This window comes from Procambarus clarkii, chromosome 5 (assembly GCF_040958095.1).
Source record: "Procambarus clarkii isolate CNS0578487 chromosome 5, FALCON_Pclarkii_2.0, whole genome shotgun sequence".
Taxonomy (NCBI): Eukaryota; Metazoa; Arthropoda; class Malacostraca; order Decapoda; family Cambaridae; genus Procambarus; species Procambarus clarkii.
Window position 1 is genome coordinate 41,481,698 of NC_091154.1, and position 21,066 is coordinate 41,502,763.

Consider the following 21,066-nt stretch of genomic DNA (forward strand, 5'->3'; position numbering starts at 1 on the left):
TATACAACAGGTACATATATATATATATATATATATATATATATATATATATATATATATATATATATATATATATATATATGTTGTACCTAGTAGTCAGAACGTCGTGCTCGGCCTACTCTGCAAGGCCCGATTTGCCTAATAAGCCAAGTTTTCCTAATTTAATATATTTTCTCAATTTTTTTTCTTATGAAATGATAGTTACCCATTTCATTATGTATGAGGTCAATTTTTTTTTATTGGAGCTAAAATTAACGTAGATATATGACCGAACCTAACCAACCTCTATAGGTTAGGTTAGGTTAGGTAGCCAAAAAAGTTAGGTTAGGTTAGGTTAGGTAGTCGAAAAACAATTAAATTCATGAAAACTTGGCCTATTAGGCAAATCGGGCCTTGCATAGTAGGCTGAGAAGTACGTTCTGGCTACTAGGTATATATATATATATATATATATATATATATATATATATATATATATATATATATATATATATATATATATCAAATCGTTCCTCAAGAACCTACTCAAAATAGCTTTTCTCAAAGTTCATCGGGATCATACTAATAGTACACACAGTAGCATCGATTAAAGAACTAGCAGACACTAGGCTACCTCCTAGTGCAGTGGTACACGAGGTCTGGTATGCTCTAAGATCATGAACACAGTATGGAGGCGACAATGTAGATATGATAGAGCCCAGTAGGCTCAGGAATCTGTACACCAGTTGATTGACAGTTGAGAGGCGGGACCAAAGAGCCAAAGCTCAACCCCCGCAAGCACAATTAGGTGAGTACACATAATCAATTTAGTGGGGGGAGGAGTTAGTCTCAATTAGGACACTGTAGATCACAATACGGTCCTCAGCTCCCCTCCACTCTACATACAATAAAGAATGGCCAAAGGTACGTCAATGCAGATTCATAAAACTGCTAATACAAAATAAAGTCACCTACCACCTGTTCTGTAAAAGATGAACACTCAGGAAAGAGCTGATCCATCCCTCTATAGTACTCTCAAATTACATCAAAAGCTTACAAGGTCTGTAGAGGAAGAAATGTGTACAAAAAAGGGGAGTCGGACCGAGCACAACCGTCCTCGCCAATGACCCGGAGACCACTGATGTTTGGCGCCGGCCGCAGTGTAGCCAACTCTTCAACCCTAACCGTCGCGTCTCCTTCAAACATTATAGCCGCTATCGCTGCATTTTTTAATTCTATTTGGCCTTGAGCATACACAAAACTAATGAGTAACAAGATATATATATAACTCAATATATAATGAGATGAGATGAGCATATAGGCATACAATGGAGAATATAATTATAAACAAAAATATAAATAGAAAACTACCGATATATAATAGTACATATGCCAGTGATACACAAGTCAACTAATACCCATAATACATAGGCACTCTATACTGTATACACATAATTGTTCAATCAACGATATAGCAATAGATATCTGAATAAAGCAAAATAATAATGATACTAGGCTACACTGCATTATATCACACAAAGGTATGATCACAGCGTATAGCAGTCATACTGGTGTATGCTGGGTCATAACAACAGCAGGTTGAAGTTTTCCATCTCCTTAAAACACCATACACAAGTAAAGCTGTGGGGCCAGATGAGGTCAGTCCACGACTACTACGCAGCTGTGGTGACCTGTTGACTCCACCTCTCACCTGCCTCTTCCAACTGTACCTGGCTCAAGGAAGGTCCCCCCTCCTTATGGAAGAAGGAAGCTGTTGTTCCAGTACACAAAAAGAAGAGCCGCTCAGTAATTGATAAAAACAGACCACAGTCGACCAGACCACACACTAGAAGTTGAAGGGACGATGACGTTTTGGTCCGTCCTGGACCATTCTCAAGTCGATTGTGATGAGGACAGGTAGGGACAGGCAATAAATAGCAAGAGAGAGCTGAGGAGGAATGGTCTTTATTTTAAAGGAGGAATTTTCCTCCTCAGCTCTCTCTTGCCTATTTATTGCCTGTCCCTACCTGTCCTCATCACAATCGACTTGAGAATGGTCCAGGACGGACCGAAACGTCGTCGTCCCTTCAACTTCTAGTGTGTGGTCTGGTCAACATACTTCAGCCACGTTATTGTGACTCATCGCCTGCAGACCACAGTCACTGCTCTCCATTGCTGGTAAAATCATAGAATCATTAATCGCTCAGCAAATGATATAATTGTTTATCATTATCGGCTAATATATGATCGACAGTATGGTTTTAGAAAAGGCCGATCTGCTGCTGATCTCTTGCTAAATCTCTCCACTAAGTGGCATCAGTCACTGGATGAGTCCAAGATCAGCTGTGTTGTTGCTCTAGACACAGCAGGAGTATTTGATCGGGTCTGGCACTCTGGATTAGTAATTAAGCTTTAAGCACTAGGCATCTCAGAATCCATCTCAGAGTTAAAAAAAAAAACTACACAAACGGACTCTAAGAGTATTCCTCAATGGAGCAGAATCCGAAAGCCACTCAATTGGTGCCAGCGAACCACAGGGAAGTGTGCTTGGCCCTCTGCTGTGGAATGTCTGTTTCAACAATCTACTTCATCTCATTCCTGAGGCACAAGCCTATGCTGATGACTGCACTCTAACCTTCACATACAGAAAGGAAGATATGACAACCTCTTCATGACTCTCAATCAACAACGCATAAAATATATCGTTCTAATTTAATCAGAAACGTACTAACCCAAGCTACCCACCTAACCTTCTGTTGTATAATTTTGTTTTAATTATAAACAGCCAACAAACCTGAGTTGAATTTTGAAGACTCCAAACGCTTAGCACCTTCCAAATCTGAGGCACTTTGAGGATGTGCGTTTCTTAAAGTATTTACCATCCTGCTAGTGTCTCCTCCGCCTCCTACTACTCCTTCATCCTTCCTTCTGTTGTATAGAAAACGTGGGTTTTTGAGAGCTGCTGATTTCCATAGTACATTGTAAATTGTACGTTGGAGACCATAACTTATTAGCTGAGAGGACGGATTGAACAGAAATGGATTATATAATAATAAAACATTTATAAAATAAAAATTCACTCAAGGATTTGTTAATTAAGACATTGTTTTGCTATTGTTGTCTTATTATCGAAAGCTTAGTATTTAAACTAACTTGAATAGGCTATTCACAGACATTTTACCTTCATTTCAAAGCGTCGAGTCCTCATTGATATTTACATAACTACGCAATTTTTCCTCGTGAAAATTGATTTCATGTCGATTACTGTCGAGATCTAAATCAAATTAATTCCATGACAAGTAAAATATGAACTAAATTAAATAATTTTTTATGCAGAATTATTCTGTAATTCCCACTTTAAGTGCAAGAACTTGCCCCGGCCCCGAGCACGGGGGGTATACTTAAACAAACTTTTACTTCTTCCGAGAAAGAGAAGAAAGATTTAAATATTTGTTTAATGTACGCAACAAAATTCGGAGTAATGGAAATTAATTTTATGCTTTTTCCTTTTATAAATAAGATCAAAAGCTCAATATATTCAAACTCTTTGTTGATATTCAGTCATGAGTGACGTCATATTCAGTAGTGTCATGAGTGACTTCATATTCAGTAGTGTCATGTGTGACTTCATATTCAGTAGTGTCATGAGTGACGTCATATTCAGTAGTGTCATGAGTGACTTCATATTCAGTAGTGTCCTGAGTGACTTCATATTCAGTAGTGTCATGTGTGACTTCACATTCAGTAGTGTCATGTGTGACTTCACATTCAGTAGTGTCATGTGTGACTTCACATTCAGTAGTGTCATGAGTGACGTCACATTCAGTAGTGTCATGAGTGACGTCACATTCAGTAGTGTCATGTGTGACGTCATATTCGACGTAAAAAAATCGATGATCTGAGATTCATAATCAACATGAATATTGATCCTCTCAGTTAACTACATTAGACATCAAAAGATTAATGACAGACTAAACCTTAATCAACGTATCACCATTATTTACATAACACCAACTCGTAACACCAACACGTAACTCCAACTCGTAACACCAACACGTAACTCCAACTCGTAACTCCAACACGTAACTCCAACTCGTAACTCCAACTCGTAACTCCAACACGTAACTCCAACTCGTAACTCCAACACGTAACTCCAACTCGTAACACCAACTCGTAACACCAACACGTAACTCCAACACGTAACTCCAACTCGTAACTCCAACACGTAACTCCAACACGTAACTCCAACTCGTAACTCCAACACGTAACTCCAACTCGTAACTCCAACTCGTAACTCCAACTCGTAACTCCAACTCGTAACACCAACACGTAACTCCAACTCGTAACTCCAACTCGTAACACCAACACGTAACTCCAACTCGTAACACCAACACGTAACTCCAACTCGTAACACCAACACGTAACTCCAACACGTAACTCCAACTCGTAACACCAACACGTAACTCCAACTCGTAACTCCAACTCGTAACACCAACACGTAACTTCCCACTCGTAACACCAACACGTAACTCCAACTCGTAACTCCAACTCGTAACACCAACACGTAACTCCAACTCGTAACTCCAACTCGTAACACCAACTCGTAACACCAACACGTAACTCCAACTCGTAACACCAACACGTAACTCCAACTCGTAACACCAACTCGTAACACCAACACGTAACTCCAACTCGTAACACCAACACGTAACTCCAACTCGTAACTCCAACACGTAACTCCAACTCGTAACACCAACTCGTAACACCAACACGTAACTCCAACTCGTAACACCAACACGTAACTCCAACTCGTAACACCAACACGTAACTCCAACACGTAACACCACCTCGTAACATCAGGTCTAGGCCGTGTCTAGGCCACGGAGACAGGCCATTCTATACAGAAAGAAGAAAACGTGCCTATTGTAATTTTTTTTTAACATGCGTTCAGATGTGAGACACGCAATAACTTGAGGGTGTGGCACAAACGCTTCCTCTTGTTACCCTCACTACACATGAAACACAAGCACACGCGCCGGGTTGACCAACGCACACTGCCTCGATAAGAAAAATAACTATAATAGATATTGAAGTAACGCTTACAAAAAGAAGGTAGAAAGGCATAATAATAAGAAGTGGAAAGAGGAGATGAGAGAATTACCGGATGGGAGAACCTAGTCGAAGGAAAACAAAGATCAAACCAGAGAAAAATTAGGATACGTGATTCAAGGGCGTCAATTATATATATTTTTATTTGATTGTTTTGAAAAATCTTTCTTATATACATGTGTTATTGAATATGAGTGAAAGGGTTAGACTAATGATTCCTATCTCAATTCTTCTCGATGTCTTTTGTGTTCCACCTCACTTTTGAGTGAAGTGAGGTGGAACTTCACCTCAGTTTAAATTCTCTCTTCAAAGTTAGTTTTAAAATTTTAGTGAGCGTGACCAAGTCGCTAAATGAAGTGTTTTGTTGAAGCAGAGGGAAGGTGGCTACACATTAACAGAAAGAATAGTGTCAATTTTAAAGTGTCCTCTCCTAACCTACAGGACCCAAAACAGAAAACGGGACAGTACGTCACTTTCGAGAGCCGCTTTCATTTTCAGGTACGACAAGTTTTAGCCTTCTGTAACGCATGGCTGTGGCTCAGCAATGCATGCGCGTTACTGAGCCACAGCAAATCCTCTCTTGTTTCCCCATTCCCTTATCCTCCCAACTATTACCCACTCCCCTGTCCCCTTATCCTCTTCACCATTCTCCCCTCCCACGTCCCTTCGTCCTCCCCACCATCCCCCACTCCCATGTCCCCTCATCCCTACCATCCCCCACTCTGTCCCCTCGTCCTCCTCACCATTCCGCCAGTCTGAGGTTTCACTCCTCACAGTAACTCTCTGCTTCCTGTTGCTTAGGTACTCCTTTATCCACTGGATCACACTACCAGCTATGCATCAGCCTGTGTGTGTGTGTGTACTCACCTCACCTAATTGTGCTTGCGGGGGTTGAGCTTTGGCTCTTTGGTCCCGCCTCTCAACTGTCAATCAACTGGTGTACAGATTCCTGAGCCTACTGGGCTCTATCATACCTACATTTGAAACTGTGTATGGAGTCAGCCTCCACCACATCACTTCCTAGTGCATTCCATTTATTAACTACTCTGACACTGAAAAAATTCTTTCTAACGTCTCTGTGGCTCATCTGGGTACTAAGTTTCCACCTGTGTCCCCTTGTTCGTGTCCCACCCGTGCTGAAGAGTTTGTCTTTGTCCACCCTGTCAATTCCCCTGAGAATTTTGTAGGTGGTTATCATGTCTCCCCTTACTCTTCTGTTTTCCAGGGATGTGAGGTTCAGCTCCTTTAGCCTTTCCTCGTAGCTCAATCCTCTCAGTTCCGGGACGAGCCTGGTGGCATACCGCTGAATCTTCTCTAACTTTGTCTTGTGCTTAACTAGGTATGGACTCCAGGCTGGAGCTGCATACTCCAGGATTGGTCTTACATAGGTGGTATACAGGGTTCTGAAAGATTCCTTACACAAGTTTCTGAAGGCAGTTCTTATGTTGGCCAGTCTAGCATATGCCGCTGATGATATTCTTTTGATGTGGGCCTCTGGGGACAGGTTCGGTGTGATATCAACCCCCAGATCCTTCTCTCTATTTGATTCTTGCAGGATTTCCCCTCCCAGATGATACCTTGTGTTCAGCCTCCTGCTCCCTTCACCTAATTTCATCACCTTACACTTTCCAGAGTTGAACTTCAGCAGCCATTTTCTAGACCATTCCTCCAGTTTATCCAGGTCATCCTGTAGTCTCTGTCTATCTTCATCCGTCTTGATTCTTCTCATAATTTTTGCATCATCAGCAAACATCGAGAGGAATGAGTCTATACCCTCTGGAAGATCGTTCACATATATTAGAAACAGGATGGGTCCAAGTACTGAGCCCTGTGGGACTCCGCTGGTGACATCTCGCCACTCTGATGTCTTCCCCCTCACCGTTACTCGCTGTTTCCTGTTGCTTAAGTACTCCCTTATCCACTGGAGCACCTTCCCTTTTACTCCTGCCTGTTGCTCCAACTTTTTTAACAGCCTTTTATGGGGTACTGTGTCGAAGGCTTTTTGGCAATCCAGGAAAATGCAGTCGGCCCACCCTTCTCTTTCCTGCCTAATTTTCGTTGCCTGGTCATAAAATTCTATTAAACCTGTGAGGCACGATTTACCATCTCTGAACCCATGTTGGTGGTGCGTTACAAAGTTATTTCCCTCCAGATGCTCTACGAGCCTTTTCCTCACGATCTTCTCTAGCACCTTGCATGGTATACAAGTTAAGGAAACTGGCCTGTAATTCAGTGCCTCTTGCCTGTCACCCTTTTTGTATATTGGGACCACGTTAGCTGTCTTCCAACTTTCTGGTAAGTCTCCTGTTTCCAGTGACCTGTTATACACCATAGAGAGTGGCACACTTAGTGCTTCTGCACCTTCCTTTAGTATCCATGGTGAGATTCTATCAGGCCCAACAGCCTTTGTCACATCTAGCTCCAGCAGGCACCTTTTGGCCTCATCACTGGTGAGGTCAAATTCCTCCAAGGTTTCCAAGGTTGCCGCCTCCTCATTTAGTGCAGGGGCTTCTCCTTGTTCTATTGTGAAGACCTGGAATCTCTTGTTGAGTTCTTCACACACCTCCTTGTCATTCTCTGTGTATCTGTTCTCCCCTTTCCGCAGCTTCATCACTTGTTCCTTCACTGCTGTTTTCCTCCTGATATGGCTGTGGAGCAGCTTTGGTTGGGTCTTGGCTTTACTCGCGATGTCATTTTCAAACTGTCTCTCTGCTTCCCTCCTCACTCTGATGTACTCATTTCTGGCCCTCTGGTACCTCTCCCTGCTCTCTGGTGTTCTGTTATTTCTGTAGTTTCTCCATGTTCTTTTACTCAGTTGTTTCGCTACCTTACATTCCTGGTTGAACCATGGGTTTTTCTGTTGTTTTTCGTTTTTCTCCTTTTGGACGGGGATAAACCTGTCTGCAGCTTCCTGGCACTTTTGGGTGACAATATCCATCATGACCTGCACATTCTTGTCTCTAAGTTCTGTTTCCCATGGTATTCCCATTAGGAAGTTCCTCATCTCGTCATATTTTCCTCTTCGGTAATTCAGTCTTTTCCCCTCCACTCCCATCCTTGGATAGGTTATCCCTACCTCCACCAAGTACTCAAAGGTCAGTACACTGTGGTCACTCATTCCTATGGGGGCTTCAACTTTGACTTCCCTTATTTCTGACTCATTCAGGGTGAATATTAAGTCGAGTCTAGCTGGTTCATCATTGCCTCTCATTCTTGTGGGTTTCTTGACATGCTGGCTCAGAAAATTCCTTGTTGCCACTTCCAAGAGTTTAGCTCGCCACGTATCTGCACCACCATGTGGGTCCCCATTCTCCCAATCTATCTTTCCATGGTTGAAATCACCCATGATTAAGAGTCTTGAGCCATTCCTGCAGGCAACTGAAGCTGCTCTCTCTATTATATTAATGGTTGCCATGTTGTTCCTATCAAACTCCTGTCTAGGTCTTCTGTCATTTAGGGGAGGGTTGTAAATGACTGTCACTATTATCTTAGGTCCACCCATTGTTATAGTTCCTGTTATGTAATCTCTGAATCCGTCACAGCCCGGAATTTCCATCTCATCAAAACTCCAGTCCTTCCTTATCAGCAGGGCCACTCCTCCACCTCCTCTCCCTTCCCTCTCTTTCCTTACTATATAGTAGTCCTTTGGAAACACAGCATCTGTTATGACTCCTGACAATTTTGTTTCTGTTAGTCCTATTACATCAGGGTTTTCTTCTTGCACCCTTTCTGCCAGTTCACTTGCTTTATTGGTAATCCCATCAATGTTTGAGTACATTACCTTGAAGCTCACTTTCTTATATCCAATTTCACCCACACTCCCTACAAGTGTAGGAGGTTGTTCTATGGTCCTTGCTACTTGGGTAGGCTCCTCCTCCTGTGAGGTAGTTGCCAGGGGTTCAGGGGGAGGTGGGGTGGGGGGTGGAGGGCTTAGGTCTTCCTCAGGCCTGCTTGGGTCAGGAAGAAGTCCTGGGGGTGAGGGAGCAGGGATTGCTTGGGGAGAGGGCACGCCCTCCTGCGGTGTAGTTGACAGGGGTTTGGAGGGAGGTGGAGTGGGGGATAGAGGGCTTTGGTCTTGCTCAGGCCTGCTTGGGGCAGGGAGAAGACCAGGGGTTGGGAAAGCAGGGGCTACTTGGGGTAAGGGGAGGGGGAGGATTTGGGTTTCATGATGGGCATTATGCAGGGGCAAGGAAGGGTTTGTGCTGGGGGGTAGAGAGGGCCCTATTGGGTGGTGGACTGGGGTGTTGCATTCCCCCCTGGGGTTCCTGGGTTGCTGGATTGGGGTTCCCCACTCCCCTCTGGGATTGCTGGGTTGGAGGCTGAGGTTCCCTGGCTCTCTTCCCTCTCCTTGCGCCTTTTCCTTGCATCTGCTGCCCTTACTATCTCGTCTCTGGTCATATCCCTCTGAACATATACCTCTTTGTAGTTCCTTGCATGCCTCAGTTTGTTCTTCCTTACTAGAATGTCCTCTTTGATGTCCTCGCTCTTGAATACTACCTTGATCAATCTTTTTTTGTCTCTGTTGTACTGGCCAATCCGGAAAAACTGTTCTATGTCTCGTTCAGCCCCTTCCATTCCTATCTCCTTTAATATCCCTGCCACTGCAGCTTTGTCTTTAGTCCTCGTTTCCTCCCTTGTGGAGCCCTCTTGTTCCTCGACACCTACCACTACTACAGCTCTTTTCCTTTCCATTAGCTGGCTTGTGCATCTAGCTGCCTCCTGTGAGGTTACTGCTTTCATTACAACATCCTTGACTGTGGACATTGCTCCTGGGCTCTTGAGCATTTCAGCAAAGGTTGGGCCAATTGTAGGGGTCCCTGCCATAGCTACATCTCCAGGCACCTGGGGGTTGTCCCCTGGGCCAGAGTCTGAGAGGGCCTGTTTTTAGGCTTTTTATCTCCTCTTGTGCTGCACTTAGTTCTATCTGCAGCTTACATATAGTTTCCCTCAGGTCCTTCAATTCCCCACTGACTTCCTTCCAAGCCTTAGCAATCACCTCCATGAATGACTCGTCCAGTCCCTCACCTCCAGCTTCATTCTGTTGTCTTACCATCCCGCTTGACCTGTGTGTGTGTGTGTGTGTGTGTGTGTGTGTGTGTGTGTGTGTGTGTGTGTGTGTGTGTGTGTGTGTGTGTGTCTGTGTGTGTGTCTGTATGTGCATGTGTGTGTGCGTGTGTGTGTGTCCGTGTGTGTCTTTGTGTGCGTGCGTGTGCGTGTGTGTGTGTTTACTAGTTGTGTTTTTGCGGGGGTTGAGCTTTGCTCTTTCGGCCCGCCTCTCAACTGTCAATCAACTGTTTACTAACTACTTTTTTTTTTTTTTTTTTTTTTCCCACACCACACACACACACCCCAGGAAGCAGCCCGTGACAGCTGACTAACTCCCAGGTACCTATTTACTGCTAGGTAACAGGGGCACTTAGGGTGAAAGAAACTTTGCCCATTTGTTTCTGCCTCGTGCGGGAATCGAACCCGCGCCACAGAATTACGAGTCCTGCGCGCTATCCACCAGGCTACGAGGCCCCTTTGTGTGTGTGTGTGTGTGTGAGTGTGAGTGTGTGTGTGTGTGTGTGTGTGGGTGTGTGCGTGTGCGTGTGTGTGTGCGTGTGTGCGCGTGTGTGTGCGTGTGCGTGTGCGTGTGTGTGTGTGTGTGTGTGTGTGTGTGTGTGTGTGTTGGGTACGGGGGTGTTTGTGTATAGGGGAAGGGGTAGGGGGGTGTCTTGGGGCAGTGTAAGGCGTGGGAAGGTGTGGGGTGAGATGGTGAGCGGTCACCAGGGTATCATGTGTCAAGCCCCACCCAAGTGAGCCACGGAGTTGTATATTTGAGATATTGAGACCTACTTTAAATTAGGTATTTTAAGTCACTCTGTACACCTTATTGATGACCTAGAGAGGGGTACCTACCATCAGCTCACCCCGAGCAAGCACGCCTAGGTGAGTTTGAAGAGATGTCCTTATGGCGGGGTTGGTCGCTTGCCCTCTCCTCTCTCTGGTATCAATGCTGCCTCCACGTGCTACTGTTGTCTCCACGTGCTCCTGGTAACATTCGTTCCTATCTTCCTCACTGGTCGTCACCACTATGTGCACTTAGCATACGATCCTAAACGGTGCACACACTTCGGGGGATCAATCACTAAGTATGCTACAATCCGCCTCACAACACATTACTCAGCAAGCAAAACGTAGGTCCTGCTAGGCTGGGTGGCTAGGCTGACCCAACGGTACACACTGATCTTGCCACTCGGCCTTATTTTTGTTTCTTAATTGCTCTACCGCTGTAGGAGCTCACTATACACTTGATCACTGCGTTTGCGTACACTTCTGTGACAAAAAACTATGTTTCTTGTCTCGGTGACCCTTCAATGTCTCGAGATAATTGATGTTATTCGCGGACCCTACGGACACAACGTGTGACTCTCTCCAGAGCTCACACGTGAGCTCTGTGTGTGTGTGTGTGTGTGTGTGTGTGTGTGTGTGTGTGTGTGCGCGCGTGTGCGAGAGAAAAATGCAGAGATATGATAGAGGAAAATAGGTCATCATTAAGTGCATAGAAAGGCGGAGTCCAAGAGCTAACAACTCAACCCCGCAGGCAGAAATAAGTGAGTACAAATACGAAAGTAAACGCACACACTCTCACACACACACACACACACACACAACAGTTGGTTGAGGGGCCTCGTAGCCTGGTGGATAGCGCGCAGGACTCGTAATTCTGTGGCGCGGGTTCGATTCCCGCACGAGGCAGAAACAAATGGGCAAAGTTTCTTTCACCCTAAGTGCCCCTGTTACCTAGCAGTAAATAGGTACCTGGGAGTTAGTCAGCTGTCACGGGCTGCTTCCTGGGGTGTGTGTGTGTGTGTGGTGTGGAAAAAAAAAAAAAAAAAAAAAAAAAAAAAGTAGTTAGTAAACAGTTGATTGACAGTTGAGAGGCGGGCCGAAAGAGCAAAGCTCAACCCCCGCAAAAACACAACTAGTAAACACAACTAGTAAACACACACACACACACACACTACCCAAAACCCAAAGCCAAGCACAAAAGCACACATGCACACACACACAAGCATACTCAGACGCTCACGCGCACTCAAGGGGTTAAGTTGCATTGTACCCCGAAAATATTTAGTTTATTTCACCATTTTTCAAATATTTTTATATTAACATAATATTGAAAGCTGTTAATTAGGCAGGAATATTATTAGCTATATTTCTGATGGGAAAACAAGCCTCCAGACCCGCCACACTCAACTACTCTAGCCTCTAACAAGCAAGGCATAGTCGACCACGTCACAACTAATTTCACTGACTCCCCCAACAGTTGCAAATTTGATGACATTACATTTTAAGTCAAATTCTCTTCTTTACCAAGCCCTCGTTAACTCCGGTACCTGAGTGGGCACTATTACTGTTAGGAGCCCAGGGAAGAACCACTCATTAAGGTAGCAGTGCTTCAGACGATGATCCACTTCTCTCTTTTACTGGAGCAAAACCTCGGCTATAACTAAACAAAAATTTGAGCGGGAACCCAGAGAAGAACTCGAGCGGGAGCTTTTTTTTCGGCGGGAAAGCTGAGCATCACAAAAAACCTGGCAGTAGAGTATTGGGGAGTGGGAAGTGCGCTGTGTGGTAGAGCCATCTGCTTCACAGATAAAATATAGGGTTAGGATATATTTTGGGGAGGCACGAGTGTAGGCACTCACAGTACAGTTGGTTGGATTATTGGCTTTTGCTTTTTTGGTCCCGGGTTCGAGGCACCAGTGGTCCAAGTGGATGAAAAAGTGCATAACATATATATATATATATATATATATATATATATATATGTCGTACCTAGTAGCCAGAACTCACTTCTCAGCCTACTATTCATGGCCCGATTTGCCTAATAAGCCAAGTTTTCCTGAATTAATATATTTACTATAATTTTTTTCTTATGAAATGATAAAGCAACCCTTTTCTCTATGTATGAGGTCAATTTTTTTTTATTGGAGTTAAAATTAACGTAGATATATGACCGAACCTAACCAACCCTACCTAACCTAACCTAACCTATATTTATAGGTAAGGTTAGGTTAGGTAGCCAAAAAAAGCTAGGTTAGGTTAGGTTAGGTAGGTTAGGTAGACGAAAAAACATTAATTCATGAAAACTTGGCTTATTAGGCAAATCGGGCCTTGAATAGTAGGCTGAGAAGTGCGTTCTGGCTATTAGGTACGACATATATATATATATATATATATATATATATATATATATATATATATATATATATATATATATATATATATATGCGAACAAGCCTGAGTGGTCCCCAGGACTATATGCGACTGAAAACTCACACCCCAGAAGTGAACCAGTTACCAGTTGCGTTGCTCCTGGGAGTATGGGTTCGAGTCACTTCATAACCAGTTTTATTGGTTATGGATCTAAATAAATTGAATAACTAAAAGTCCTCGGTTGTCAATAAAACCAATATAAAACAGTAATATTTTGCGAGAGGTTTCACCAAGGCAGATCATCTGGAAGTCTCATCCCTCACCGGAAACGGTCATCCCATCCCCCTCTTACCTCTTCTACTTCAGTAAACTTTCCACAGAATGACGCTTTTCTCAAAAGTTTTTTCTTTAAAAAAAGTGAACCCAGTTTAACAGCCTTCTATTTTTATAAATCTTTTGTCATATACCCAGGCAATCTCTGAAATATATCTGCAATCGTTTCCTAACGCAATACCCCTCAGGTTGCTGTAGACTGACCTCCTGCCCTTCCCCCCCCCCCTCCCCCCACACACGCGCGGTGATGAAACTGATAAGGAAATGAAACTAGGCGAATGAAACAGGTCAAACACTGAATACCGAATGGGAGACGAAGTCCTTCATGAAATGGACAGAGAGAAAGATCTAGGAGTTGATATCACACCAAACCTGTCCCCTGAAGCCCACATAAAAAGAATAACATCTGCGGCGTATGCGAGGCTGGCAAACATCAGAAATGCCTTCAGAAACCTGTGTAAAGACTCCTTCAGAACCTTGTATACCACATATGTAAAGCCACTCCTGGAGTATGCGGCCCCAAGCATGGAGCCCGTACCTTGTCAAGTACAAGACGAAGCTGGAAAAAGTTCAGAGGTATGCTACTAGCCTAGTCCCAGAACTAAGCGGCATGAGTTATGAGGAAAGGCTGCGTGAACTGCACTTCACGTCGCTGGAAGACATAAGAGCTCGAAGAGACATGATCACCACATACAAAATTCTCAGGGGAATTGACAGGATAGACATGGATGGATTATTTAACACGGGTGGTAGACGCACAAGGGGACACAGGTGGAAGCTGAGTACCCAAATGAGTCAGAGAAATTAGAAAGAACTTTTTCAGTGTCGGGGATAGTTAGTAAATGGAATGTATTAGGAAGTGATGTGGTGGAGGCTGACTCCACACACAGTTTCAAATGTAAATATGATAGAGCTCGAGAAGCTCAGGAATCTGGACACCAGTAGATTGACGGTTGAGAGGCGGGACCAATGAGCAAAAGCTCAACTCCCGCAAAAACAACTAGGTGAGTGCACACACACACACACACGTGTGTGTGTGGGGGGGGGGGGGAAATAACACCACATACAAGATTCTCAAAGGAATTGGTAGGGTAGATAAGGACATGCTATTTAACACAGTGGCTCAGGTACCTGTACACCAGTTGATTGACAGTTGAGAGGCGGGACCAAAGAGCCTGAGCTCAACCCCCCCCCCCCCCACAAGCACAAATAGGGTGAGTACACATACACTCACGCGCGCACATCTTTGTCCTGCTGCTATGCAGTGTTCTGTACCTTTACTCAAAGTAAATACACACACAATAACAGTACCCTTCAGCTAACGGTATCATGATTTGCTCCGTTCTTATCTGTACATTATTTAGGAAAAGACAAAAATCTAACATTCTTGTGTTAGCTCAACTACTCCTAAAAGGCATCGTGCCCCTAGTACTCATTGTCCACCATGCTGCCCACTCCAGCATCACATTCTCTCAAAATTCACCATACAAGTAGCACAAAAATCACCATCACTCAACTTCCATTATTCACCGCTCTAAACTCAATTTCACTCTCGACATTCACACTCCAACAATCACTTTCGTTCCCCCACATTCACCATCCTGACACCTCTAACATCACTTTCACTTGCAACATTTACTCTTTAGACCGCTCTATCACCACCATCACTCTCAACACTCACCATCCAGACAACTGTGACACTACCCTCACTCTGAACGTGGATCGGAACAACAATGCAAATTGGCAGAGCACATTAGGCTAGTAATGGCTCACAGAAGCCTAGTAACAGCTGTTCTCTTCATTAGCCATGCATTAGGCCTCCCTGGCTGTCTACACACCCGGCTGCTTCAGCCAGTATACTAAGCCACCTTGGTGTTCCAGTGACGTCTGGCTGACGACAACAACTGAAGTATTAATCTATTCTAAAATGATAATTGCAAGTATTAACTTAAAATCGATTGACCAACCCCATCCTATTTGTGGGAGAGATAATTTTCAGCCCTTGCTGCTAGGCAGTGTTCAGTACCCTTACTCATCCACCTTTAAAGTATAAATTATACTTACTCATCTTTAAGAAGTAAGAAGAACAAATAGTTGTCGCGAGGAGTGCGTGGGTCTGTGAGGGCAAGTGTCGCCTTTGTCTGCTAACACCACGGGCGGCAGCCAGGGGACAAAGCCTCAACATTCTAACGTGTAATCTTTAATAAAGCCAGAAGCCTACTGTTGTTCCAAAACTGTTATGCTGCATCCTGAACTTGTTCCTGAGGACTATTTTGTGTCTGTACGGATTGGGTTGGTAGGTGATTCTATGAGATTATAACACTGAAACATCATCATCTCTTGTCTATCTTACACTGCAGCTTGATAAGCTTAAGGTTAGATAACACTGTTGCCTTCTTTTTTCGTGCACTTTATGATGCCTGTATTAGGAAAAGTCGACTGTTTAGAGAGAGTTAAATATTGTTTACATATATTTCATAATAGGTGGATGAACTTTAATTTAGCACTGCACATGTGGGTTAGGCCTGCATCCACGTGGGTTAGGCCTACATCCACATGTGGGTTAGGCCTACATCCACATGTGGGTTAGGCCTACATCCATATGTGGGTTAGGCCTACATCCACATGTGGGTTAGGCCTACATCATTAAGTTCTGAATCTAGAGCATCGTGGGTGTTTGTCAAGGCTCTATCGCAAAACTTTAAAAGTGAAGAAACAAACTTTCTGTGGAACATGTTCGACTGACACTATACTGTGTCATTCGAACTACTGACTGTACTGTTGTGGACACCATCACAGTGAAGTATACTGTGACTCAATACACCATCACAGTGAAGTTTCATGTGACTCAATACATCATCACTGTCCGTGAAGATATACAGACGTTCCTGTGTTTGAATTAAGAATGTATATCTTTAAATATATTGTGTCATTCATATGCAGCAGAAATCATTAATTTCCTTGGAAGTAGTGGCAACTTACCCACGACGTAATGTAAGGAGTCACGACTATGTAGAGTCGTAAGTTGAACCCTTACTGAACTTGAGTTACGCGGTGACGTCAACGCTTCATGACGTCATCGATACGTCATTACTGAGCGAGTGTAAACAGCCACGACTGACACTCACACTACACGTGCCTGACACCCACACGACACGTGCCTGACACCCACACACGACACGTGCCTGACACCCACACACGACACGTGCACCCTACACGTGCCTGACACCCACACGACACGTGCCTGACACCCAGGCAATCCAGTGTAGCCAGCTCCGACTGTCAGCCCCAAGCGACGACGTGATCACGTGCTCAGACACGACAGGAGCAGCCAACGACGACAGCCACCACGTGACTCAGTGTCGACACACTCATCACTGATATGAACTTCATGAAACATTTACTTGATACTTGTAAGTGATACTGAGTGCAAGGGTATTATGAACTGAAGGTGAAACTCCACGCTACACAGCGCGGGCTCTCAGCCCCTATTAGTGCCATGACCAGACATATATTCAAATCGCTATAGACCTATACCGTGGCTATTTAAACTCTTAATTTGTTAATTTTAATTTTACATTGTTTTTTCCATGTCTAGTTTGCTGCTAAGATTGTGGACGGAGGTGGCTTCCAGCACCTTCTCGCCAAGTTCAGTTGGGTTTTCGCCTACTTTTAACAATAAGTCAGTTATTTCGCGCTTTGGTTACCCAAACCACTTGGGCTGGACGGTTGAGTGGTTGAGTAACATTCCTTACACCCGTCCCATCCCATCCCAATCCTGATCCTTTCCAAGTGCTATCTAGTCGTAATGGCGTGGCGCTTTCCCCTGACAGTTTCCTTAGCGTTCTGGTTCACCTGTGTCTCTATTTCAACCCATGTTCTCTCTTTCTTGGGGAATTCATCTTCAATATTTTTCTTTTTCTATCATGTCGATTTACTTATTTGTCTCCATTATCTCTCTTCTGTACCTTCTCTTTATAGCATCACTGGACCAAGTTCTTCTAGGCGATCTATGTGGCCCATCCCACGTGTTTCTGGAACCACCATCGTTGTAAACTTTAGTTGCTCTTCAAGTTTCTTTACGTGCTCTGTGAGCTGGCCTCCTGTCTCTTGTCCACGTTTTCATACTTTTACACCTGTACTGATTACCAGTAGCCATTTCTCAGAGTAACTCTACAGCCAGTTTAGGTCTACCAGGAGTATTATACTGTCTTTCTCTGCCCCGATTATTCATGATAACTTTGTACCATTCACAACGAGACTTGAGGTAATTCCCTATACGTCATGTAGGTCTTTATGTGGCTGTGTCACGGTGGTTCTTGGGGACTTAGTAAGAGGACGCCCGTGCACGATTCAGGTGTTTTTATAACGTTATTAGAGATATAGTTGCGGTTCACCCGCTTCTCGACAGAGATCACTACTTCTCGTCTAGCCAATCACAGTAAAGGTATAATTGGTCATATTTTCGCTTAGCCAATCATATTGCCGGCTCAACTGGATACGCTTTATATCAGCGATTAACAATATAAATACATTGTTAATCGCCTAGAGAGAGACGTTGTTGTCTTGCCTATCGACTCTCTTGACGATTACCAATGTACAAACAACAGGGCTCCATCAAGGAGCATATAATCTCCTCACACAACCAGACCATCACCAGAGACATCTTAACAAGCAACACTGAAACAATCGACAGTTATAACGACATCAGGAGACTGTACTTCAGCGAGGCGCTACACATTAAAAAGTCACGACCAGCAATCATCCAGTTAACACATAATTACATTCTACCCATTTTAAGACCCTGAACCAACACAGAGACAGTAGCAGCAAGAACATAAAATGTTCATGTTCATGCATGTAATAGCCTATTAATATCATTATGTTTCATCAACTTGTTCATCTCACTAACGTCCTGTACCACCTCACCCTAAGAGAAAATAAGCCTTTGCAAAAGTATGGTAAATTAGTCTTTCAAAATGTAAGGAGTGCCTTGCGAAACGCATCCCTAGGCGTCACACCATAATAAATTGCTCTGATTTATTGTCGTACCATATTTTGACGTTGGGGAGATTGACGTCAAAATACGATGAATTATTCAAAACGACTGGTTGCTTACACACAAGCCCCTCCACACATTTATAGAGCTCGAGAGGCTTAGGAATCTGTACACAATTAGATTGACGGATGAAAGGCGGGACCAAAGAGCCAAAGCTCAACCCCCGCAAGCACAACTAGGTGAGTACACACAGCTCCACTTGCAAGGGGGTTAATGAGTAAACAGGTCTCAGAATAAAGCAGGTCTTTTTTCAACAATGGATATTGCCATCTATTCATCAATCTACCAAGGTGAGCCTACCACCTAAGCTCACACTTAGATGCATTCTAACAAACGTCCAGTTTACACCTCGCATACTTTTTTCCGGCAAACATCGACTAACTCCAAGCTTCATTTAATTTTCCTGTTTATATATTCCGAAGCTTCAACTAACTTTTATACACTTTTCCTCTGCCTCAGATGTAGAAAGCCTCACACGAAACACATCTTTCCACGTCAGGCTAAATTGTGAAATTAACTTTGGAGAGTAAATATTTAAACTTTCCCACACATGTAAAGAACATAAGAAATACAGAAAAAGATTAATTTTAGAATCATTGATTTAATCTTTTTGGTCACATTTAAAAACACATACAATGCTTGGATGAATTGAAGCAAAATTGTTGAGTGTTAATTAGTGAAAGAGATATTGCTGAGTATTAATATAAAAAGTAGTGAATTAATCATATTAATGTAATTCCAGAAGTATACAAATTAGATAGCTTGATAATTGGTAAGATGTGTGATGGGTATAGTTATGTAATGAATAATTGTGTGTGTGGTACACTCAAAAGAATTAAAAAACAGCCTCTTCTCCATTCAGTCATGTCACTTCCATTATTCGATATTATGTTTATGGATCTCACCATAGATGTAAAGTGCCTTGTATAGTGACTGTTGTGAGCCTCTTGTTGAATCACTTGTCATACAAAATATTATTGATGTGTGTATTTGTATAGGTAATTGTATATGTATATATATATATATATGTATGAGAATGTGTAGATGTATATATAACATTAATAATTGTGTAAGTAGCGTCAAAAGATTGTTATTTGCTTAGCTAAACGAACTAGAGGGTTCAGTTCCTGAACCCATTATGTGCCACTGTAACCCTTTACACCACCGCCCACGGGATGGGTATGGGGTGCATAATAAAGAAAGAAATTTAATGGCGTAGATCCCCCATAACGCAACAACCTGTCCTCACAGTTGACTCGTTCACGCACCCAACCCAAAGGCGTATTCGTCAATTTTAACGTGCTACATATTCAACAATTGTATTATAAATATAAGTTTATATGTTTATATAATATATGGTTAGGTTAAGTATGGGTTCTGTTAACGATGATTTGGTATTTGAAGTACGTGGGCGAGGCGTTTATAGACGTTTATGGGACATAAAAACGTCGTCAGCGAAGCATTGTTCGAGAAATGTTTGAGCATCATTTGTTGAGTCGTGGTTAAACCATTTTTTTCATTAATAAACAGCGAGTTTGGAGGAGAGATTAACGATCATTTGGCCCTCATTGATGACAACTGCTGCCCAAATTACCCGGTAACGAGGCTGCAGTGCCACATGTAAACAAGCCATGTACGTTAATCACAATGTTAATATCCCAACCTCAGGTTAAAACATTGAGTGAAGCTATAAACATGAAGAGAAACAGTACGAGATGCACAGCGAGGAAAGTAGTGAAGCCATCACCAGGTACTCACCGAGCACCACAAGCCGCTGTGAGGGGGAAGTACAACCACGTTTCTTAGTCTTAAGAGTAAGTCTTAGTCGAGTAAGTAAGTCTTAGAGTAAACCTCAATGTTTGATGGAATCAATCCCAATATGCATCAGTTCCACTATTATTAAATCCGAATAACTCGGGAGTTGCTATATACAAGAACAGGCCTGTACACTCGAGAGCGAGACGCTTATAGACAGTTTGAGAGAGTACTGGAGGCTCTCACACAGTTCAGCGAGGAGGGACGCGACGATCCTACCCGGACGAGTCACGGCACAAGACTGAACTGCCGGACTTCAACATTTCGTTGGAGCTTGTTAGCTGCGCGCCCCTATCGTACCGCGCACTCCACCCTACACTCCTCGCTGCCGGCCATACGATCACCCTACAATTGTTTTTAAACCAGCTTATTAATATTCATCTAGTGTGCAAGGTGTTTTAATAAACTATCTTGTTAAACGTATCCCCTCTACTACACTTTTTTTTGCTCCTCACCTCTCTTGCCTATTTATTGCTTGTCTCTACTTCCTCATCACCACCATTTGGTCACCACTTGGTCCGGGAGACATCTCCCGTCACGCAGGGTGCAGTTGCGCCTCCACAGAT

At 43.4% G+C, this 21,066-nt stretch overlaps 1 protein-coding gene across 3 annotated transcripts in view; it reads right to left on the reverse strand.

Annotated features, from left to right (window-relative positions):
- The window catches only part of LOC138350724 (substance-K receptor-like), a 362,889-nt gene extending 342,163 nt beyond the window's left edge, over positions 1-20,726 (reverse strand). For all 3 annotated transcript variants that reach the window (XM_069301930.1, XM_069301936.1, XM_069301943.1), the window contains exon 1: positions 20,444-20,726. The gene's annotated coding sequence lies outside the window, so the exon portion shown is untranslated. The remainder of the gene's footprint in view (positions 1-20,443) is intronic.
- Between the last annotated feature and the right edge of the window lie 340 nt (positions 20,727-21,066).